Source organism: Eptesicus fuscus, chromosome 6, assembly GCF_027574615.1.
Source record: "Eptesicus fuscus isolate TK198812 chromosome 6, DD_ASM_mEF_20220401, whole genome shotgun sequence".
Classification (NCBI taxonomy): Eukaryota; Metazoa; Chordata; class Mammalia; order Chiroptera; family Vespertilionidae; genus Eptesicus; species Eptesicus fuscus.
In genome coordinates, this window is record NC_072478.1 from 102,743,993 (window position 1) to 102,761,829 (window position 17,837).

The following is a 17,837-nucleotide window of genomic DNA, read 5'->3' on the forward strand; positions in this document are numbered from 1 at the left end:
GGCCAAGGAATGCCAAGGGCTGATGGCAAGCAACAGGCACAGGAGGAGACAGGAGGGTCCTTCCTGGAGCGTGTGCACCCCGAGTTACCAGGACCTTTGTCTTTCTGGAGCCTTCTAGAATCCCTGAGTTCTAGATCCAGAAGTTGTCCATGAGGCACTGCACTCAGTCCCCCTCAGATCCCCCTCCCATCCCCACCCATCCACCCCCCTTCCACCCACTCCTTCCACCCCCACCATCCACCCCCACCATCCACCCCCACCATCCACCCTCACCTTCCACCCCCACCGTCCACCCCCACCATCCACCCCCACCGTCCACCCCCACCATCCACCCCCACCATCCACCCCACCTCCCACCCCCACCGTCCACCCCCACCATTCTCCCTCACCTTTCACCCCCACCATCCACCCCCACCGTCCACCCTCACCTTCCACCCCCTCCTTCCACCCTCCTCCTACCCCCCACCATCCACCCTCACCTTCCACCCCCACCGTCCACCCTCACCTTCCACCCCCACACCACCCCACTCCACCCTCACCTTCCACCCCCTCCTCCCACCCCCACCGTCCACCCTCACGCTACAGTTGGGAAACCGGGGCCTCAGAGGGAAAGGGTCTTGTCCCAAACACATGGCCACGCCCTCTCTAAGCTTTGCTTTAGATCCTGGGCCCAGACTACGGGAACGTACCGCATGAATCCTGAACGCAGCCGTGGGCAGGAGTCAGGCCATCTGGGAGCAGACCACGGGCCTCCAGGGGCGGGCAGACCAGGCGAGGGGCCGGAGGGGGCTCGCACTCACTGAGCACGCACACGTGTGCCAGCGCTGGGCCGAGTGCTGCTCGTCCACCGTCACACTTGATGGTGCGATCGTTTCTGTCCATTTCACAGATGCGGACACAAAGCCTCAGGGGCGTAAAGGCCCCGGCCCAGGCTCACCTCCCCGCAGCCGGAGCCGGAGCCGGAGCCCATGCTGCTTGCCTGACCCCAGGCCTGCGCCATCCCGCCTCCCCATCGCTCCAGCCGCAGCCGTTCCCAGGCCACACCCTCCCAAATATGAAACTAATTTGCAAACCAAGTGTTTGGTGCCATTGGCAAGAGGCACAGGCCTCGAGCTATTAGTGCACAGCAAGTGCTCAGCTGGGCTGCACAACAGGCATCCAGTGGGTGTTGGCAGCCCCCCTCCCCCCGCGCCCCGCAATATTTCAAGGGAGAGATTGAAGCCACATGTTTGGAGGCCATATGCTGATCTGATCGCTGGAAGGACGTTCCATATAAACAGCAGGAGGCACGGCCTGTCACTTGGCCTCACCTCTGGTCCCCGACCCAGGCTCCAGCCCCCAAAGCCAGCCAGTGCCAACCCCTCCCCGACCCGAACCCTGACTCCAAAATGCGGAGGCCCACCGAGCCCGCCAGCTGCGAAGGGTTAAACCGCAGGCAGCAGGTGCAAGGCCGAGAAAAGACAGGTTCTCCTGGGCTCCGGGCGGGCGTGTGGATGGAAGAGACAAAGCCAGACGGTAGGGGCAGGCTGTGCTCCACCAGCCTGGCCTCCCCCCCCCCATCGCCTGTGGAGTCTGGGGTCATGTCCCCACTTGCCCCCCCTCCCTCCCCGCCCCACAGCACACCGTGTTCTCTCTGTGGGCCTCAGCCTCTTCTAAGACAGGGGTTCTGGTCATGGGGCCTCTTCCAGCCCCAAGCTCTGCAGGTCCTGGGGCCGGGCCAGCCCCCCCTGGCAGGGGCTGAGCTTGGAACGTAGGCCCCTCCGAGCCCCAGGTGGGACCGCTGGGCCACACGGGCTGAGGGACTGGGGTGACTGGAGCCAGGCAACACACGTGTGTTTCGAATTTGCTTTCAAGTGCTCTCCGTGCCTGCCTGCTCCGTCCCTCCCCCAGCCGCCTTGTTCTGGGCCGTAATCAGTTTGGATGGAGAACAGCAGACACGCTCGGGAGGGGTGATGTGTGGGGAGCAGTTGGGGCTGGGAATCATTTCGGGGGTTTTGTTACTTGCCAGCAGCTTGCGGCCCATCGGAGGGGAAGGGGCGTGGGCATGTGGACACTGGCTGTGTCCGGAGGGCAGGAGTGCCGGTCAGGGACCCGGGGGAGGGCTGCAGAGTCAGCCCCTGGGGCTCCAGCCGCTGGACCCACCTCCTGGCTGAGCGGCCTTGGCTGTGGCACTTGACCTCTCTGAGCCTCAGTGGCCTCGTCTGCGCAAAGGGGCCTAGAGGCACACGCTGGCTGTAAAGATGAAATCAAAGGAGCCTCCACCGGCTTAGCGCAGACCGTGGTCGGCTGGCTGGGACGCCCCTGCTCTTAGGGCAGGAGGGCTGGGGGATGGGCCGCAAGGCCATTGGCAGCATAACGCGGGCCTGGATACCAGGTCCCGCCCCCTGCAGGCCCCGACTACCCACAGCCTGTCCCAGGTCGCACTGGGAGGGCCGCAGGTGTATGTGTGGGCCCGTCCTGTCCGGACCGTGGCTGCTGTCCCCCGCACCCAGCACCCAGCCTCTGCTCAGACACACGCAGGCTGCTTGCTCCCGCTCAGCGACACCCCCATTTGGGGAATGAGAGGCTTAATTGTTTCTTGTGTCGCCTCCGTCTGTGAATGGCACTGCAGATGCGGCAGGTCTCCTCCCAGGCTCCGGGCCACCCATTAGGGGCCGGTTCAAAGTCACAGGGTCCCTTGAGAATTAGATGAACACTCTGCTCCCTGCTTCTGGGACAATGCACTCCCCACAGCTCTGTCCAGAGTATCAGGGTCTCACACGCCCTCCCAGAGGCACTAAGCTGAGACCCCTGCTGAGGATTTGAACCCCATTCCCACCAGAGGAAGCCAGTGCCCGGGGGGAGAGCCTTGCTCTGAGCATGCTCCGGGGAGATGGCAGGGCCTTGGTGTCGGACGGTCAGACCTCGACAAAGGGGACTCAGGAGGGGTCAGCTCTCCCCCGCTCTGCTCTGGGGCTGCCCTCGCATCAGAGACCTCCCCCTCCTTAGACCCCAGGGACACGGTTGCTTGGGCATGTCAGCCAGCAGGATGTGCAGAGACAGACTGGCCCCTCCACCCCCCGTTTTACAAATGGGGTAACCAAGGCTCAGAGAGGCTTCTTACCGCTCTTGCTCAGGCCTTGGTGTCTGCGGCCCAGAGCACTCAACGGGCCGGGCCGGGAGCAGGAGCCCGGCCCATGGAGGGCCAGCGAGGCCCCGGGGAGGGCGTAGCCCCGCCCTCTCCCCACTCCTGTTGTGAGCAACTGATGGAAAGTGGCAACTCCGAAGGCAGAGGTTTCCGGCCTGCCAGATCGGAGCTGGGAGAACAGATGGCCAATTCATCCCACCAAACTTGGCACCTCAAACAAAAGAAACAATATGTGTTTGGCTCCCTAATCTTTTCCTCAGGTTCCCAGGCAGGTGACTGGAAAGTCTGATGACAAGAAAGCATCAGCTCACTTCTCTCAGGACACAAACCACAAGCCAAGCCTGACCATTGTTCCGCCTGCTCCCTCCACCCCACCCCTCTCTCCTCCCTCCTCCCCCTTCAGGGCTGTCCAGGCCTCTCAGCAGCCCAGTGTCTCCACCAGAGCCCGTTCCCCGTGGGAAAGGGGTGGCAGGTGGGGACAGGGAGGCACCCATTCTCGGAGCATTACGCCCTTTCTCTCCTTTCATCCTCATATTAGCTCTATTATTGTCCCATTTTGTAGAGGGGAAACTGAGGCTCCAAGGGGTTAACCAGAGGCTGCATGGTCTGGGAGTGGCAGAGCCAAGGGTGAGAATAGCAGCTACTATGCATTGAGCATCTCCTGAGGAATAGAAGGGCAGGTGATCACCATCACCTCCACCTCCACCTCCACCATCACATCACCATCACCTCTATCACTACCACCACCACCATCACCATCACCTCTATCACTACCACCACCACCATCACCATCACCTTTATCACTACAACCACCACCATCACCATCACCACCACCATCACCTCTATCACTACTACCTCCACCATCACCACCACCATCACCATCACCATCACCATCACCATCACCTCTATCACTACCACCACCACCATCACTACTATCACCATCACCATCACCTCTATCACTACCACCTCCACCATCACCATCACCATCATCACCACCTCTATCACTACCACCTCCACCATCACCATCACCATCATCACCACCTCTATCACTACCACCTCCACCATCACCATCACCATCACCATCACCATCACCATCACCATCACCATCACCATCACCATCACCTCTATCACTACCACCACCACCACCACTTTGTAGACCTGCCCCATGTTCTAGATCTCAGCAAGTTGGTGTGGCCTGGGAGCTGGGAGCTGGGCATGAAGACACTCCTGTGGAAAAGCCTGATCATGTGGCCAAGGTTTCCTGCAGAGTTGTGAAGTTTGGCGGGGGGTGGGTGTCGGGGAACAGGGAGGTGGGGGGGGGGTCTTTTATAAGCCCTGGGGATACATGACTACAGCTCGCAGTTACTGATCACCTACTGTGTGTCTGGCACTTGGTAGTGCTTCACATGGACCCCGATTTGTTGGTACAATTGTCCCGGTTTCACAGATGAAAAATCAGAGGCATGGAGAACGATGTGTCAAAGCCGCACAAGCCGTTAAGGGCCCGAGAGAGGACTCTTTCCACTGCCTCAGCTGTTTCTCTTTGCCTCCACCCCAGCCCAGCCCCACCCCCGAGATCAGTAAGAGGCCCGCGCAGGGAGAGGCAGGGGAAGGAGCTATGCCCACAGGTGTCAGCAGGTCTTCCCGTGATGGCCAGACCTGGGCCTGGCGCCACTCTGCCCCTGCCTGTCTGTTCTCCCCACGTGGGGTGGTGGCTGGTACCCCTCTGGGGTGGGGTGGGGGCGCCTCATGTGTCTGGGCCCTGCCAAGACCCCGCCCTGGAGACCCAGAGTCTGTCTCCCAAAGGTGGCAGTCATTCCCATCTGGGATCCCTGGATGGGGCAGGTGGGGCTCCGGAGACCAGGCCGGGCTAGAGGCCTGCGAAGCTGAGGACACCAGCGGAGGCGGTGGAGCATGAGCCTCCAGGCCTGGGGACCTGGTCTCCTGTTGTCCTTTCTCTTTGTAACTAGAGCTGGTTGGCTCTCTGCCTCTTCTCTGCCTCTGGGCCACTCAGAGGTCAAGGGATTTGTGGTGCGATGGGGAAGGCCAGGATGGGAAGCCAGGAGACTGAGCTGTGACCTCAGCTCTGCTAGGGGCCCTGGCACATCCTTTGCCCTCTCTAGGCCTCAAGCTCCTGGCCCTACCTACTGGCGTCCATTTAGAGCCCTCAGACCCTTCACACCTGGTGCCCAGGCCATCCCAGGGCAGCAAGGAGCTCAGCAGGCAGTGTCTGCCTGTCCTCTCCACCCAGAGGACCCGAGAGGCAGCTCCTGGCACTCAGTGGAGCGGGATTTCAAGGGCAAAATAAATAAAGCGTGGACGTGCCTCTTGCTGACAAGCTCCAGGCCTGTTAGCATGGCCGCTGCTCCTACTGTGCCTCCCACCCTCTGGGACCTGCGAGCCTCTTCTCAGCCACCCAGCCCTTCCCAGGTCGCCTTCCTCCCCGGCTTCTGCTGGGGGAGCTGCTCCAAGATGGGGTCTGGGAGGATCAGATGACAGGCTGTCAACTATAGGAAGATGGTGAATGCAACCAGGAAGCAATTTGGCTCTTACCAAGGGTTTCACCACCACCACCAATAGCCCAGTCCACCATCACCTCCCCAGTCCACCATCACCCCCGCCACCCCTCCACGATCACCCCCCACTCCACCATCACCCCCCACCCCACCATCACCCTCGCCACCCCGCCACGATCACCCCCGCCACCCCTCCACCATCACCCCCCACCCCACCATCACCCTCGCCACCCCTCCACCATCACCCCTGCCACCCCTCCACCATCACCCCCTACTCCACCATTACCCCCCACTCCACCACATTATCATCCCCCACTCCACCATTACCACCCCACTCCACCATCACCCCCCACTCCACCATCACTCCCCCACTCCACCATCACCCCCCACTCCACCATCACCCTCACCACCTGACTCTACCATCACCACCACCGCCATCATTTTCAACAGCACCTAACCTTCACTACTTAGAGCTCAGCTCAAATGTCACTTCCATATAGCAGCCTCCTCAGACCACTTTAAAGTAGGGCCTCCTTCTGACCCCCTTCCCCATCACACACACAGACACACTGGAAGGTTACTCCTTGAAGGCAGCGACCTTGTCTGATTTGTTCACTGCTGCATTAATGCCTGAATGAATGAATGAATGAATGTATCTGAGCCTATACTAATGTATCTGAGCCTTGACCTAGTGTGGAATGCCAAGGAAAGTGTCTCTGAAGGAAGAGTTGGGGGTTGACAAGTGGACGTCTGCAGAGAGTGCGTGCGTTCTGAGAACCCACAGTAAGGTCGGGGCGGCTGAAGGCCGTGGCACGAGGAGCACAGGTGCGTGCAACCAGAGCAGCAGGCAGGGCCCTGTAAGAATGTTGAGAATGTTGCTCTGTATCCTCCGATCAATGGACACATTGCAGAGTTTTAAGGCTTGTGATCAGACATGTATTTCCGATTTCAGAGAGGAAGGGAGAGGGAGAGAGAGATAGAAACATCAATGATGAGAGAGAATCATTGATCGGCTGCCTCCTGCACGCCCCCTCCTGCACGCCTCCAGATTGCAACCCGGGCATGTGCCCTTGACTGGAATCAAACCCATGACCCTTCAGTCCACAGGCTGATGCTCTATCCACTTAGCCAAACCAGCTAGGGCTGGACATGTGCTTCTGGAAGGTCACTCTGGCTCACTCTGAGGACTGGATGGCCAGGGGGTGGGGGACGGGAGGTGTGTGGCACTGCTGAGGGGCTTCTTGCTTGCTGTTGTTCAAGAGCAAAGGGTAGAGATGGCTCTAGCTTGGACCAGAGTAGTGGGTATAAAGATGGAGAGAAATGAAGAGAGTTAGGAACTATAAGATGTGAAAATCACAAGGACTTGAGGATGGGTGAGACAAGGGAGTGAGGAGAAAGATGCTGCCTAGGTTTAGGCTTCCATGGCTGGATGGTGGCAGTGCTGACCGGGAGGTGGATGGAGGAGACCAATGCCTCATGAGGATAAGAGCGCTTCCATCGTTATCACTATTATTGTTGACTAGTGGCCTGGTGCACAAAATTCATGCACATGGGGGGTGTCCCTCAGCCCAGCCTGCACACTCTCCAATCTGGGACCCCTCAGGGGATGTCCAACTGCCGGTCTAGGCCCCACCAATGCCCCCCCCCCTTGCTGGTCTGCTCACCCCCAACTGCCCCCTCCCTTCAGGCCTGATCACCCCTAACTGCCCCCACCCCTGCTGGCCTGCTTGCCCCCAACTCCCCCCCCCCCCAACCTGCTTGCCCCCAACTGCCACCCCCTGCCAGCATGATTGCCCCTAACTGCCTCTGCCTTGGCCCCGCCACCATGGCTTTGTCTGGAAGGATGTCCGAAAGGTCTCCCGGAAGGTCTCCCCGTCTAATTAGCATATTACCCTTTTATTAGTATAGATATCCTAATATACAAAACCTTGGGTCCATCATATCCACAATGACTGGGAGGCTCGACCAATAGGAAGTCAGTCCTACAGTCAGTGCTGGGTCACCCAGCACTGACTGCTATGGTTGCAGGCACGGTGACCCATCACTGACTGCTGAGGGGGCTGCAGATCAGGCCCGGAGAGAGGCCTGAAGAGAGAAGCAGGGTCTGATCCATAGCCTCTGTGGCAGCTGTTGATCAGCACTTGCCTCTCTCTTTCTTTCTGGGCCTGGTCAGCAGCCGCACCTCCATTTCTCTCCAAGCCTCCACCGGAGCTGCTGATCAGCCCCACCTTTCTGATCAGGCCCCGTTGATAGGCCCAGAGACACTGACTGGCATAGGAACCGACCAATCAGAACCAAATCTGGGTCAACTGATGGGTCAATGGCTGCCTAGGAGGTGAAGCTTTTGACGCTGACTGGCATAGAAACCGACCAATCAGAACCAAATTGGCCGGCAGAGAAGGGAAGTTGGGGGTGAGAACAGGCCTGCAGGGGAGGGCAGTTAGGGGTGATCAGCTGGCAGGCAGAAGCGGTTTGGGGCAATCAGGCAGGCAGACAGGCGAGCAGTTAGGAGCCAGCAGTCCCGGATTGTGAGAGGGATGTCGGACATCCCCTTAGGGGTCCCAGATTGGAGAGGGTGCAGGCTGAGCTGAGGGACACCCCCGCCCTCAGTGCACAAATTTTGTGCACCGGGCCTCTAGTGTAATAATATAGTAACAGTGATAACTCATATTATTGGAATGCTACAAGAGGCTATGCATCATACTAAGTGAAGTAATCTGTCGAAGTCACATAGGTAGTGTCTTAGCTTGGGTTCCCCAGAAGGATTCAAATGCAAGTGGTTTATCTGGGGAGGGAAATTGAGGGGTGGGGACATGAGACAGGGAAGGGAAGGCAGCCAATGAAGTGTATGTTATCAAACAAGTCACCACTGTGGGAAAATGGAGCTGAATCCTGTTGGGACCTCTGGGATCCAGGAAAGAAGACCCACAACAGAGGCATTCCCCCAATGATGAGGGAGCTGGGCTCCTTAGACACCAACTCTGGCCAGTCATTGGTTGGAGGCTGCTCCCAAGGGGTGTGGATTCCCCATCTCATCCAGCCTTCCACACATGGGGACAGAGAAAGCTCAGTGGCAAGAGAAAGCCCTCAGGCAAGAAGATTTAGGTTCTGGCAGTTGGGGGGCAGACCTGTGTGCACTGAGATGGTAAGGACGGGGTGATGTGGGGAGAGAATTCACAGCATCTGCGACTGTCGGAAGTGGTAAGATAAGCACATATCCAGGTCTTTTGGATTTCAGAGTCTACCAATGGATGAGCATATGGGTGAATGGATGAATGAATAAACAGATAGACACATGGGCAGATATATGAATAGGTGAACAACTGATTGGAAGGTTAGGTGTTCAAAGAAAGGGAGAATTCAGTGGGTGAGCAATGGCTGAATGGGTGGCTGTTGGAGTGGGTGGGTAGATGAAGTGAGTTCATAACCCACCTCCCACCTTCAGGAGATCCTCAGTGTCTAAGTCTCAGAGGCATCCCAGCTGTGGTCTCATGTTGATGACCAAGCACATCAGGAATGAAGTTCAGGGAGGAGGGCAGATTGGGGGGGGAGGGGGCAGGCTGTAGCAGAGGGTGTAGGTTGGGGGAAGCCTGTGAGATGGAACTGGAGGAGGAGGGTGGCACCCACTGCGTCTTGCGCCTGGAATGGTGCTGCCCTGCCCAGAGCTGGCTGGGCACCGGTCCAGGAGACAACATCATAGGGCTGGCTCTGGCATGTTCGCCCCCCCTCACCCCCACCCAAGCAAGGCAGTGGCTGCAGGAGGAGAGAGCAGCGCTGGCTCAGGAGGCTGGGAAAGAACCCTGACATCAGGACAGGGAGTCCCATCATCCTGGCAGAGCGGAGTGGAGCCAAGGGACACCCGGTTCCAGCCCAAGCACAGCTGATGGGCTCAGCTCTGCCAAGTTTCACGGCCTGGGGCACGTTTTTATGACTGAGGAATAATGAGAGGCAGGCATCGTAGTTCTGGTCTTTCCCTGGTGCAGCGTGTGCGTGCGTGTGCGTGTGTGTGTGTGTGTGTGTGTGTGTGTGTGTGTTTGGTTGTGTATGCTAGGAGATTTGGCACGTGTGAGATTGTGTGTTAGCATGCGTGTGTATCTTGCAAGTGTGCTTGAATAGGGGCCCATGTGTTTGTGTGTAAGGAGTACATTTGTGTACATGTAATTGTTTGTGTATGTGTGTATGAGTAGGTTTACATCTGCATGCGCATGCTTGTGGGTAAAGGCATTCACATCTGTGTCTTGGTGTTTGCACACGTGGGAACTAGTCTGTGCACGAGTGTGCATGTGGACCCGAAGGCTCCTCAGGGAATGGACTTCAGGGAATGAAGGGCCCTCCCTCTTTGGCTGCAGCCTTATCTCTTACCACCCCCTCCGTGGCTTCACACAAACGTCAGAAGCGAAACAATCAGTAGTTTTGCAAACATTCCAGGCTCTTTCGGACCTCTGAGATTCTGCCTGGAATGCCATCCTCTTCTTTTCTGCTGACTGCAACTCTGGTTCATCTTCCAGGTCAAGGTTTCACACCTCCTGTGCTATCTTCCTGGCCACCTCAGTCTCCTTGCTGCTTCTCAGGCATCCCCTCCCCATCCCCGCCCCCCCCCCTAACCCTCTGAGGGCAGGATCTGTGTCTCATTTCTTTCTGGATCCCTAGGGCTGGAACAGGATCTAGCATGCAGTGGGATAAATGGATGGATGGATGGATGGATGGATGGATGGATGGATGGATGGATAGGTGGACAGATAGGCAGATGGGTAGATTGGATGGGTGGATGGACAGATGGATGGACAGACAGATGGATGGGGGGGTGGATGGACAAGTGGACAGATGGCTGAGTAAATGACTGAGCCTGGTACTTCTGCTCTAGAATCCTGGATGCTGACGGCAGACTGCTTGCAGCTCTTCCTTAGCTTTTGTTTCTCTGCTCGGAAGAAACAGCCTCTTTGCTTGCAGACGAAGGCTGCAACCTCAGAGCCCTCGCTTTCTCCCCTCTCAGCCCTGGCTCCTGGGAGGGCTGGCTCCAGAGTGGCCACCTACCTCACGAAGGAGCAGATTAGGCCTGAAGAGGCCTTGCTGAGTGGCTCAGGGTCGCCCCTGCTTGTGCTCAGGGCTTTCAAAGGCTGGGGAGACTGCGGGGGAGGGGCCTGACTTCAGCCCCGCTGCTAAGTGGGCAGGGATTGTGTGCCCTCCAGGCCTTGACTGCGGGCAGCTTAAGGCAGGGCCCTAGGAGTTTTGAGACAGGAAAATGGTGTTTTGTCTTGTTAATGCATTCACTTGGCTTTGAACTGGAGAGTAGTCAGGTGTCCCCAGACGGCTGCTTTGAGCCGAGGTAGGGAGGGGGCAGGCAGTCAGGCCTGGATTACAGAGGCCTTCCCCGGGGAAGGGGCCTTTGATGGGGCCGGTCTGTTGTCCGAGTCTGCTTTGCTGGTGGCGGAGCCCTAATGAGGGGAAAGGGCTGTTCTGAGGCATTCCCTGCTCTCCCTGGGGCAGCAGGCGGGGCCTCCTTTGATGTTGCAGTCCTTAAGCCAAGTGGGGACTAATTGCCACAAGGTACAGAATGTTCTGGTTTCTTGGGGGGTCTGCAGCTTGCTCACAATGCCACAGCCACCCTGGGGTGGGGAAAGCAGCCGCTCCCGATGTGAGACAACTCCAGAGGGTCGAGCTGTTTTGGGGTTGGCTTTTTCATGCTCACAGACCCACGCACAGAACAGGAAACACGCTCTACACCGCGCAAGCACACAACTTTGTAAACAGTATTATGTTAGAAAACATACATGTTCTGAAAACCCAGGAGTCCGTGGGGTGGGAGGGATCGTGGCAAAGAGAAGAGGAAGCAGCTGGTCCAGACAGATTCGCATTCTGGTTCCAGGTTTGCCACTTGTTCGCTGGGCCAGGTCACTGACGTGTCCGGAGGGCTTCCTGCCACTGGGGCCAGCACTGGGTGTGAACAATCACCTTGTACACGGTGATGACCTGACAGGTGAAAACAATGCCTGATTCCATGTGAATGTCTGACTACTGAGCTTCACCCATTCCACAGAAATGTACTGAGGCCTCTCCTATGCCAGGCATCCCCCATTGCAGGGCAGGCGCATGTGTTAAGCAGAAAATCAAGCAGACGATCTCCCCTTTACAGTTGTAATCCAGGGTATGAAGAATGGAGGCCTAAGGGGAGATGGCCAGTGGCGGAGTCAGCCCCTCCATAACCTATGGGATCTGAAAAATCAACCCTTCTCAATTGAATATACACTGAGTGGCCAGATTATTATGATCTCTGAACGCATGATAATCTGGCCACTCAGTGCATATCCTATATAATAAAAGGCTAATATGCAAATTGTCCCCTTGACCAGGAGTTCGACCAGCAGGCAGGCTGGCCAACCGCCCATGTCCCCTCCCCCTGGCCAGGCTGGCCGGACCCCACCCATGCACGAATTCATGCACCAGGCCCTCTAATACACACACACACACACACACACACACACACACACACACTGAGTGGCCAGATTATTATGACCACCCCATCAGTACTTCGTTGGGCCACCTTTTGCCTTCCATACTGCGGCGATTCTTCTTGGCATTGACTCCACGAGATGTTGAAAGGTGATGCGAGGAATCTGACACCATGCCTGATGAATAGCACTGTCCAGTTCTGTGAGATTGGATGGTTGTGGAACCAGCTGCCTGATGGCTCTTTTAACTTCATCCCACAAATGCTCAATTGGATTGAGATCTGGTGATTGTGGGGGCCACCTAAGCAAGGCAAAGTCTCCCTCATGTTCTTGAAACCACTCCTGCACAATACGAGCACCATGGCATGGCGCATTGTCTTGTTGGAAGAAGCCATCTCCATTGGGACACGCCATCAACATGATAGGATGAACTTGATCAGCCACGATACTTAGGTATGTTGTGCTATTCAGACGTTGTTCCACATGAATTAAAGGGCCCAAATCATGCCAGGAAAACATGCCCCAAACCATAACACTGCCCCCACCAGCTTGAAGGGTTGTACTCATGCATGTGGGGTGCATGCTTTCATGCTGTTTCCGCGAAATTCTCACTCTGCCATCTGCATGATGCAACTGGAAACGTGATTCATCGGACCGCATGACTTTTTTCCAATGCTCAACTGTCCAATCCTTGTGTTCCTGTGCGAATTGGAGACGTTTTATCTTGGTAACTGCAGACAGCAAAGGTGTTCGAACAGGCCTTCTGCTTCCATATCCCATACGATGCAGTGTATGGCTAATTTGCCTACAAACGTCAGGTGGTCATAATAATCTGGCCACTCAGTGTGTGTGTGTGTGTGTGTGTGTGTGTGTGTGTGTGTGTATACCCTGAGTGGCCATATTATTATGCGTTCAAAGATCATAATAATCTGGCCACTCAGTGTAAAGTGCTTTGTAAATACAACTTCATTTCATTCCCACCACCCCAACCCTTCTACCCTTGTTCAACATCTTTTTGAGTCAGGAGCATCTTTCCATGATAACCCAGGTGGACAGCACACTTTCTGGGTGTTGACTGGAATCCTGAGACGTGGACCCATAAAGGGTTGGGGGCTTGCCTAGGTCACATAGGCAGGAGGGGGCTGGCCATGGAGCCACTGGCCGGGGACTTCAGGGTGAGACCCTGGCTCCTGTGTCATGGCCAGATTCAGACTCTGAGCCTCCTCCTCTAGAGCAAAACTCTGGCGAGTCCGAGGCCTTTCAGATTCTAGAGCTTCTAAGGAAGGGGTTGTGCCAGGGCTGCCCTGGCCTGGGGCTTGTTGGTGCTCCCGACTGCAAACCGAGTCCCGAAGCCCAGAGTCCAGCTGTCCAGGTAGGTGTCTGGGCAGTGGCCACAGGCGCTGCAGCTGGGACGGGCGACGGGCGAGGCGTGCCTTCCCTGCTGGCTGATGTCATGAGCTCATTAGAGCAACGGGGTTTATAGTACAAGGCAACTGTCCAGACAATAAATTAAGCCGCACAATTTAGCACTTAATTATCCTCGCTCCCGTCTACTCCACTCTTGTTCCCTGGGTGTCTGTCTGGGCCCTCCAGCGAGGTGGTGAGATCTTCCCTCTGCCTCACACCCCACAGACGATCCATCACTCCGCCCCGCTGGTGCCACCTCGGGAACATCCCTCAAATACTTTCCCTTCTCCACGCCCTGATGGCCTTGACCTCAGCCGGGCCTCACTCTCTCCCCTGGATGATTGCCACCTCAGTTCCTCCAGCTCCCATTCCCCTCTCCACTGTGCCCAAGTGGCACGATGGCGACTTCCCTCGGCCTTGGCGTTCGAAGCTCCCATGCCCAGGGTGCCCTACCTGCCTTACCAGGCTCCCCTCCCAGACCCCGCACCGCCCCCCTGCCATCCTGAGGAGCCAGCAGCTGGGCCCAGGGAGGGGCCAAGTCCAAGTCCAACAACGTCAGCCCATGATCATCCACACACGTCGTCCTCTCTAGGTGGACAGCCACCCCTCACACGCGCACCCCTCGCACTCACCTTGCGGTTCATGCCCGGCACAGCCTTCAGCTCTGGAATCTCCTCCTTCAAGAAGCCCGCGGGCATTTTCTTGGCGACCCCACAGCTGAGACCCCTTATTGCCTCCGCCCCCAGGGCCGTCTCTTAGGGTGCTGGATGGTGGGGAGGCCTGCTGGGGACCACGACATGAACAATAAGACCCGCGGCCCGTGGAGAGCACCCTGGCGCCCATTCCCTTTGGAGCCTCATAGTTATAGCCTCACCATCAAGCCCAGGGAGCCGCGATCAAGGTCCTCACCGGGGAGGAGGCTGAGGTTTGGATTCCAGGTCCCCATTTGGCCGACTTGGCCTAAGTCTTGGAAGGGCAGGGGCAGTGTGCCCGGCTCGGGGAGAACAGGCCGGAGGACCGCAGGGGGCACGGGCCGAGGGAGGGCATTGGGGATGGGGGAGGGCCCCCATTTGACCCTGAGGAACTTGGCACCCCACTGATCACTCCCTTCTGCTCTCCCATTTTACAGTTGGGCAAATGAAGGCTCAGAGAGAAGGACAAAGGAACAGGAAACAAAGTTGAGGGGAACAGGGACCAAGCCAGAATCAGGTGTCTGAGTCCGATGCTGCAGCCTGGGCTGTGCGGAGACCACACCGCGCCCTCCCCCGCCCCCCGCCCCTTCCTCACGCACTGGGTGAGGACATCCCCGCACGCTGCCATCCCTGCACGCCGCAGGGCCAGCGTCTGCAGGAGTTAAAGTTAAGGGGCCCCTGTCTGGTTTGCTTGCAGCCACGCTTGCCTGGCCCACGGGGAGGGCTCGGTCCACACTCGCCGAGTGGCTGAACGAGTAAGTGAGCAAGCACGGAACAGTATCATCTCTTCCCAGCAGGACCCGGAGGAATGGCTAAGGACCCATCTTAGCCCTTCATGCCCACGGACCCCCCACAACCACCCTGCGAGGCCAGCGCCATCACGCCCATTTTACAGACGAGCACGCCGAGGCCCACGGGGAGGTGCGGTTTGCCCAAAGCTCTGCGGATGGAAAGCAGCTCTCAGGCGCCTGAGGAAATAAAGCATTGCGGGGGCTGTTTGTTTAAAGAAAGGATGTTTTCCTTCTGGTGTGTAAACAGGAGAAGCCATTGTAAATATCATCCCTTCTCCTGGGGGCCTGTCCGCTGACGTTCCGTTATTTACCAACGTTCCGCTGCGCATGGGTCCAAGAGCCTGTCCTCCAGGGGGACACAGACATGTGTGCGTTGGGGGGTCAGGCAGCAGCGCCCTGGAAGCAGGGGCGGGGGGTGGGAGGTGGCTGGGCAGGAGCTGGGCACCGAGTCCAGGCACGGCGGCCCTTCCAGCACCTCCCTTCCGGAGGAGCGGCAGGCTGGAGTTCCCGCAGCGTGTCCCTCCTTTCCATCAGGGGGAGCTTGTGCACAGGAGATCCCCTCCAGGCCGGTGCCCGGCATCCAGGGACCTGCTCCCTGCCGCAGTGGCCAGCTGGGTCTCCTCAGGCATAGGCCTGAGTCCCGCCTCCCGCCTCCCGCCTCCCGCCTCGGTGAGGGACTAGGTGGGCAGCCACGGGCATGCATGCAGGCTATGCCCCCCCCGCCCCCCCCCCCCACCGTTTATCCACCCGAGGAGCCCAGAGAAACCAGGGACAAGGCCCCACGTGGAAAGAGCACGGCTTTGGAGCCGGATGGGGTGGGACGCATCCCAGCGCCATCACAGACTGGCCACAGGGCCTTGGGCTGGTCCCTTCCCTTGGACCTCCGTCTCCTCATCTGTACAATGGACATGCCAACTTTAGAAGGATGACAGAGGGGCGACTCCTGTGCCTGGAGCCCAATAAATGCTTCAAAATAAAGGCCTATCGCTATGACGATGGTCGTCCGGGTTATGTATGCAGGTCCTCACCCTCCCAGAGATTCCTGCTCACAGGGCTTGGGTTTGCAAACGCAGAACCAGGTGCTTCGCTTAACAGAACTGATGACAAAGCAAAAAGAGACTATTTTAGACCGGGGCGGGGGATGGGGGGGAGGGGGGAGAGAGAGAGAGAGGAGAGTCTCTATAGCTGAATTCTTTGCCCAAATTCAACAGCCAGGTTCTCTTCTTTTTGAACGCTAACCCCCCGTCCACACAGATGGTGGTTGTTGTTGTTTTTTTGGGGGTGGGGTGGGGTGGGGATGTTAGTGACTATGCCAGGTGCTGTTTCATTCCTGACTTGCTGTGGTCCTCGGTCTGAATCACCCCGTCTCCTTCCATTTGGTTCCTGCCAGCAAGCAGAGCGCATATGTCACGGCCCCCTCGCCCTGGGAGGAGGGCCCTCCCGCAGGCCCCCCCGCACATGGTCACAGAGCCACTCGGGGGGCAGGGAGACCGCTGCCAGCGCCCCCTGTGCCCCTGGGCTGCCGTCGTAACCTTCTCTTTTTTCCCCCAAAATGGAGAGAGTATTTCTCCCTGGTCATTGTATGGATTTGCGTGATCACCACCACAACCAAGACACAGCCCTGCCGTCACCACAGAGCTACCCCTCCTTCTCTCCCTTCATGTCGCTCACCGCCCTCTGCCCTCCCCCCCTCCAACCCCCCGCAACCGGTAACCTATTCTCGTCTCTAAACATTCGCCACGTGGAGAGACAGAGATCTCTCCGGAGCTGGAGAATGAGCGCAGCCATTGGGAACTGGAAGAGCAGAGGCAACGGGCCTCTCGTTCCGCCTCCAGAGGAAGGCAGCCTCCCCACCGTGACCTCAGCCCGCGTCAGGCTCTGACCCCCGGGACTGCCCCATAATGAAACGGGGTTGTTTCGGGCGGCTGCGTTGCGGTGATTTGTTACAGCAGCAGGAGGAAGCTGATGCAACCCTGCGACGAAGATCCTCGCACAGAAACCGCTGCGTACGTTCCCGGCTCTTCCCTCAGGATCGGATCCTACAACGGGCGAGTCCCAGGGTCTGTGCTCATCGACTCCTCCCCCAAAGGACCCCGCGGCCTGGCTGCCGTCAACACCGGCTCCTCCATGCAACACATGTCCTTGAAGCCGCCTGCATTCTCTCATGTGTGTGGATCCTGCATGTGTGCATACAGAGGTGAGGGAGAGGAGAGAGAGCTGGGCAAAGGCTTTCTCTGAAGCATCCTAAGTTGCCCTGTCCAGCATGGCAGCCACTAGCCAAGCGTGGCTCCTAAGCTCTTGACATATGACTACTCCAAACTGAGATATACTATAAGTATAAAATACACCAGATTGCAAATCATTAGTGCTATTTAAAAAAAAGGGGGTGGGGGGTGGGGGGAGGAAGGCAAAGAAGGAAGAAAGGACCTCAGGAGTGATGTTTCAAACTGATTATACACTGAGATTCTATTATTTGGATATCTGTTGGGTTAAGTAAATACATTAATAATGTGAATGTTACCTGCCTCTCCCTTCTTTTTTCAAATGTGGCTACTAGAAAATTTTAAATTACATCTGTGGCTTGCATTTGTGGCTCACACTGTGTTTCTATTGGTCAGTGTGGGGCCAAACTCCCTCACCCACAGCCCGTTATGATCGGCCGTGGGCAGTGACAGGGTAGCGGCCAGAGCCAGGGCCTCGGCTCTCAGCCACCGCAGGCGAGTCCGCCAGGCCCTGTGGTCCTGCTCTCAGCAGCCAGTGCCCAACCACAGACCCCACAATGCGGCGGAAAGTGCTGGGGTCAGAGAGACCTTGGTGTGAGTTCAGCTCCTCTGGAATTTTCTTGTCTTTGGCCC